Here is a 7,256-nt window from a genome sequence, read left to right on the forward strand (position 1 = left end):
ACCTGTGGCAGGAAAACCTCTTTCTGTAGGATGAGAGCTTCATGGTAACTCTCTCTCTCTCTCTCTCTGTGTGTGTGTGTGTGTGTGTGTGTGTGTGTGTGTGTGTGTGTGTGTGTGTGTGTGTGTGTGTGTGTGTGTGTGTCACTTACTCAGACATGATATGTGCAGTCTTGGATTGCTAACAAGGATGACTTCCTTCGGCGGCGGACTCGAGTGTATCGTGGAAGGGATGCGGCCCTAGTGCAGTACCTTTCAAAGCTTTGTGAGTCGCCGATAGTAGTTTTTCACAATTCCATGTCACAAGAGGGTTCAATAGCAACTTACACATTAAAGACACTATCACGCTTCTTGGGTGGACCTGTGCTGCCCAAAAGTGCAGATAAAGTCATTCTTGTGGACAAAGTGTTTTCTAGAGATTGTTTTGGTTATTGCCCGCGCTATACAGGTGGTCGGGCAGCGTATTACTACACTTACACAGCAATGGCACTAGCTCTTGGTAGACAAAACCCATATGAACTTTTAGAGTATGGCAAACAACTCATGATTCGTTACAAGGGTGATGTGCCAAAAAACAAAATTGAACCTTTAAAATCTTGATACACTTCAAGTAGCAATTGTATAAGATCATGTATTACAGAAATTTTGTACAATGTCATCCACTCAGAGTATCTTTCTCCACTTGTGGTTCACATACACCATTGTCTCTCTCCACCTTCGTTGACTTTCACGAGCACCGGAGTTGTTGTATGCCATTGATCTTTTAACTTTTTGTTGTTGTAAATGTTTGATGGCTTGTGCTGTTGCTGAAGAGTCCAAGACTTCTTTTGCCTGCATTCGATGAATGATTCTACGATAGAACCATTCAAATAGTTCTCTCAAACTGTTAGCCTTGATTCAAGAGCCACCATGTCGTGTGTGCCTGAAATAAGCATTTCTCGCCATGCAATGAGACTTTTCCATCCCTTGGGTATTCCATATTGCCGGGTTCCCATACTTTTGTATAAAATATGGTAAATGATTGAAGATGATGTGTTGGATATGAAAATAGATTAGTTAGAATGTTTTACACTCACATAGTTGCACATAAAAGAGAATCAAATACACGATAATACCATGTAGTGAGTAATCTGGGTGTCTGTCCATGCTGTCTTGAATGATTTTTTGAGAAGGTTGAGATTCTCCTTGAACTTGTTCATATCACCTTGTGACCAGTCGTCTTTGTCGCACATAAAAAAATAGGATGTCTATTGATCGCCAAACCTCAGCCTTCGCGTTACGAGTAGTTGGTTCTCGGTCTTTGACTGCAATATGTAGCTTTTTCCAGCTCTAATACTCTACCTTGCTAACATAAGATGTGTTATATATTTTTCCATGTTTTGTTAGCTTCGGATCTCGTATACCTTGGGGTTTAGATAAAAATCTCCGTGCCTTCACCCCACCGATGGATTGTTTGCATGGGACATCCTTCTCAGCAGTTGATCTCTTTTCATCCCGCTTGATTTTCACATTGCCACCATGAAGCCCCATATCTCCGACAGTACCAATTCTAAGCACTGCACGACTACTTGTCGCTCTGCTGAGTTCTTAATTTTCCAAGCAAACCCGATATATAAGTAGACCAATTTCTCCACAATTCTACAAAGGGCATGCATTGTACGGATGTGGACATTCACAAGTGGTATTTTCAAAACCGGTCGAAAAGCAGGGTCCTCAATGTGATGTGTTCGAGCTTCTCTCCGCCACTTTGGGTCCATGACCTTTGCAGGCTCCATGCAAAACAAACACGGCGACTTTGCCATTGCACCCATTCCACAATTAAACATGCACTTTAAGTTTTGAGGTCACCTGCAAGATGCCACTGAACTTGAAAGTCTCCCCTTCCATCTAGACGTAGTACCTCTCCCTGGTTAGTCTGTCGATCAATCACCTCCGGAATATTAGTTCGATGGAACACCCAATATAGAATCTCATGATCTTCTTCTTTACTTGCAACACAAAATAAATGAGACTTAAGTAGATGTGAACATTTGAGCTTACTTGAGAATCTCACTTACCTCAAACGCACCAAGCCACCATATGTTAGATTCTGATTGAACACTAAAATACAAAGGATCATCACTGGGACACTTTGAGAGGGCTCTATTCATTAAAGTAATAGTAACACGCTCTAGCTTTTTCTCTTTAACAAGCTCACACTCATCCAGTTTTAACACAAAATGTAATACCCCTCGTGACTCTTCAAATGTGATGTTGTAAAACTCCACCATTCTCTTCTGTAACATCTGCAGGTCCATAAAAATATTATTGAACTCATCATATGCCATGTTTGCTCCATGGCCACTGTAAGTTGCTTTAATATGAAAGGGCTGTCCAAGATAGTCTCCCTGTGCCTCGTTAAGCTGAAGCCTCTCTTTCCAAACACTTCGAGGCTGATGGTAAAATTTTGGATTTTATACCCTTCTGTTAACCCTCATGGCTCACAGACACCCCATCATCTACGACGGACGTGTATTATGTATTTGGTAGAGTCAGGTACCGGGCTTGTCGGACCAATAGGAAAAGGGTAAGAGTGATCGCTGATGAGAGGCGCACTCTAACTGGGACATTCAAGGGATTAGTTGGCTAAGCATGGGCGCCCAAGTGTGAATGGGGTGAGCTCATATAAAAGACAACTAAACCTAAAATTCACTTATTCTCTCATTTGTGCAATAGAAGAGTGCTCTTGCTCCATCTCCATCTCCATCTTCTTCTTCTTCACCTCCTTGTGTGTGTGTGTATGTGTGTGTGTGTGAGAGAGACAGAGAGCGCGATCGAGCATTGCAGCGGCACAACGGCGGTAAAGCGGTTGAGCGCGACGTAGCGGCGTCTCCTTCTTCTTCGCGGCGAGGAATCCTCCACGGCAGGAGCATAGAGCGGTGAGTGACACACCATTGCCCTCTTTTGAGCTTACTAGTTAAGCTAGTTGTGTGCTTGGAGCCGTCTATGGCTCGCACACAGTGTTAGGCAAGGCCCTTGCTTCGATAGTGCGGCAAGGAGCGCACATTTTTGGCGCCGCTGCCGGGGAATTGCCCTGCACTAAGACCAAGAGGCACTTTGTGCTTCTCCTATGAGTTGTTTGTAGTAGGAAAGAAGAGGAAGAGGAAGAGGAATGAGTTATTTTTTTGCAAGTTGTTAATTTCTGTATTGTCTGCAAGTTCTGTGATTGCTGCATAATGTTGTGTTTTCTGTTTGCACACAGTCTTTGCACAATTAGTAGTCGTTAGCTTGTTCGCAGTGAATGAATAAGTAGGAAGGCAGTTAGCAATTTCTGTTTGCACACAGTCTGTACACAGTTTTCTGTCAAGGTTTGCCTGCACACAGTCTTTGCACAGTAAGGTAGTGAGAGAGGAAGTAGGTGGACAGTTAGCCCACTGTCAGTAAGCAGTTAGCAGAGTGGTTAACAGATTAGTTAGTGGTTAGCAGCACTGTTAGTAAGTAGATAAGGTAGTGAGCTGTCTGTGAGCTGTTGACAGGGAGGTTAGGTAGGTGCTGACAATGAGTGTGGCCAAGAAAGGGTCACCTAAACCGCGCGCGGTCGTCGCCTTTAAAAAAAAAAAAACCAAAAATATTTAAGCGTGAGTGACTAGGGGGATCGGGATCGGGATTATTTCCCCAAGCCCAAGCCCAGGCCCAGGTCTCAGTCCTCAGTCTTATGATATATACTAGACTCACTCTTATATATATACCCTACCCCCTCAAGAGGGAATGAGAGCATGTGGGATAAGTCCTCCACTCTCCTCCCTTCTCTTCCCACTTGCACCCTTAGACTTTCTAATTTGGGCATAGTTCCCTACTAGAAATTGACGGCTTTAGGGATTCCGAGGGCATAAAGTGACAAAACGGAGGGCTGTAAAGCACGGCACGTCCCTCTGACCGAGACGCTCGTTTTGAGCTATCATACGTTCTATTCTATAGCTGGGTCAAAAAAAAGGACCAAAAAATCAAAAAATAAATAAATAAGAAAAGACTTGGGTTGCAAAACACCCAAAATTACTAAGTGAGCAACCTTCACGGGCACTCACTGACACTTCTAGGGGATCCAAGTCATATGAACCTACGCTCTGGACGAGTGTTAGAGCACGAGCATATTGGTAGTGCCTCCATTTACGCGGGCACCCATTATTCCTCCACCCTAGGTTCTGGACCTTCGGCCGGGACTCAAGGTAGCGCGACCCAAGATCCTCATATCGCGTCTAATGATTCTTCCTCTGACTATGAAGTCATGGAGGGGTATCCTACACCAAACCCTGATAGTTCAAGTCAAGACATGCATGCCATGGGCCCACGGCCCGAGTCCAGCATGTTTAGCCGCTTAAAAGAGACCCTTAGTAGAGCTACTCGCTCCGAACATGCGGTTAATGAAATAAATGAAGGGAGTGGGGAAGTAAATTCGTCATTCATGCCTAAAATAGACCCTATGCTTCTTGAGAGTGTGCATGTGAATGTTCCATCCACTGCACCTCCTGATCCTTTAGGACTATCTCCCTTTGAGGTTTTACTACCCGATGGTAGGAGTCTTGCCGAAGTACAAGAGATCGAACGCTATATGCAAGCAACAAAGGAGAGGGAAATTGAGAACCTACGAAGGCTAGTACAAAGTCGAGCCCTGAAAGCAAAGGCTCCTATGACAACAATCATGCCAGCCGAGCAACCGAGTGCTCCCAAGGTAGCAGTCATGGAGGGGCAAGCAATGGGGAGCAATAATGCTTCCACTTCGAGGGAAACCTCCAGCACGCCAGGCCTAGATGGGATATTCCTAAACGAAAATTGGGAGTATGACCTACAAGCAGAAGCTTTAACTGATCGGTACACAGGACACACCTATCATGTGGGTTGGTTAGATGTTCTACAATCCACATCAGGTGCTACTAGCATAGATGAGCAACAACAGAAAGTCTGTGATGTCCTCCATAGGATTGTGGAGTTAGAAAGACAGAACACAGGGATCAACATGCCTTCAACAGGCCTAATGAGATTCTTGGATACGAGAAAGGCCAACCAACCAACCTTATCACAAATGGAGACTCCCTCAGTGAGCCCCATTGATCCTCCATATGTTGTTTCGCCAGGAGCCTCAGTACAATCTGAGCCCACAAGTGGCAGCTTTACCTTCCCAGATCTAGCTCATCTTTCTCTTAATGACACTACGGCTACCATGCATATCCCAGTGGTGAGCGTGACAAGAAGTACACCATGGAGTTCATTTGTTAACACTGCGCCGATGCCTAGTAGCACAATGCCCCCAACTATACCAACATGTATGTATCAATCGTGTGCACCTGTCGTACCTCAGCCTCATGTAGCTCCTACACCTCCAATTATTCCAAGAGCTTACAATCCACAATGGAATTATCCAAGCTCTTATACAAGTGGAGCCATGCCATTTAATAATAACATGCCATATCAGGCACCCCCTATGCCTAGGGCCACGCTTGTAAACTTTGGACCACCGTCTGGTACACCACCATACGAAATATGGGACCCAAGAGCCGCGCGTATGCCAAGGCCAAGGCCAACTCCCATCTCACATGTGGTTCCAGGAGCACATACACCCATTATACCTGCTCAAATAGGAGATTTGGCAGCATTTGCTCAAACTATCGATCGCTCTATTGCGGAAAACATGCGTAGTGCACCTAATAGAGAGCCTAGGAGCAAGGCAGTTCAAGTAGCTAATTTCACACAGAAATTCAGTGAAGACGGAGATGCTAGAAAGCATATGGAAGTCTTTGAACATGTGTGCGATTCCTTGGAAGAGCACAATGAGCTACATAAGTGTAAGGCTTTGAGTTTGACCCTAAGCGGAAAGGCTGGAGATTTGTATAGAACCTTAAGAGTAGAAGAGAAAATGATCTACTCTACTCTTAGGAGACTGTTCTTAAAAGAATACATACGAGAGGGAGTACTTTGGGGTGTAGCCTCTCAGCTCCAGAAAGCCCAACGAGAAGAAGGTGAATCCGTGAGAGACTTCATTAGTCGCCTAAAGAATTTGAATTCTCGATGCAATCCAAACGAGCGATTCAACAACAACCAATTGCCCGATAGATTCATTAGGGGACTACGACATGAAAGTATCTATAATGGCCTAGTCATTAGAGGTATCACTACTTGGGAAGCAGTCACCATGAATGCAATCCAATTGGAGGATAATTTAATGATTGCAGGAGAAAGAGTGTCTGTCGAGCCGAAGTCTAGTAGCTCGCAAGCATCAGGGCATGAGCCAATGAAGATAAATCCAATCGTGAAAGAGCAAACGATATCTGAGATGACTTTGGCAGATCTCACCAAGGCCATCCAAGAAAGCCTTAGGGGTAATCGTGCTCCACAAAACACTCATATGTATCCAAGAAGGGAGCAGCAATGGTGCTCAATCTGCTTGGGCCCACATACTACGAGTAAATGCCCTACTTTCAGAGTAAAGTTTAACGGGACTTGTAACGCGTGTGGTAGGTATGGCCATCAAGCGAAGGATTGCCTAATGCTTAAACGCATCATGGAAAATAGACCGCCTATAGCTTGGGCAGACTCACCTCGAGTTCCTGCATTGATGCCTACCCCACCCATGGAGCAACAGTTGCCATTACAGCACATGGTCCCTAGAACCCAAAATGTGGTCCAAACCACACCATTGCCACCTCCAGTGCTAGGACTGCAACCCCCTCATCCAAGAGTTACACCTATGAACCAAATAGGTTGCGAGTCATCTAGTACTTATGTAGATTGCAAAGAGGACATAGACTCTAGTATCACCTATGGAGTCGACATGCTTGAGGAGTGTCCCATGTACTATATGGAAGACCATTGGGAACAAATCAAACCGGTATATCAAGCTACTACGCTAGCAGTAAGAGGCCAAAACATTAATCGTTTTGCCAGGAGACCACCTCTTCAGTGCTACGAATGTGGTGGACAACATCGTGTAGCTGAGTGCCCCATTAGAATGCAAAAGAATGTTGCACTAATGCAAACAAGTCAAGGGAGTGCATTGGCAATGCCAATACTCACTTGTAATCGTTGTGGCATAGATCATTTGATCGCACAGTGTCCTAACAATCCAAACGCACCGAAAATCACGCCATTGAACATAATAGAGATTGTTGATGGGACACCACCAACTATAAACATAGCACCAGTGAATGCACTCACACGGTCGATGCTCCAAAAGCAAAATTACATCCTCGAAGAGAGAGATGCTGCATCCATTGGCCGAGCGAGAA

The sequence above is a fragment of the Adiantum capillus-veneris genome, chromosome 28 (assembly GCF_014529385.1).
Source record: "Adiantum capillus-veneris isolate H3 chromosome 28, ASM1452938v2, whole genome shotgun sequence".
Classification (NCBI taxonomy): Eukaryota; Viridiplantae; Streptophyta; class Polypodiopsida; order Polypodiales; family Pteridaceae; genus Adiantum; species Adiantum capillus-veneris.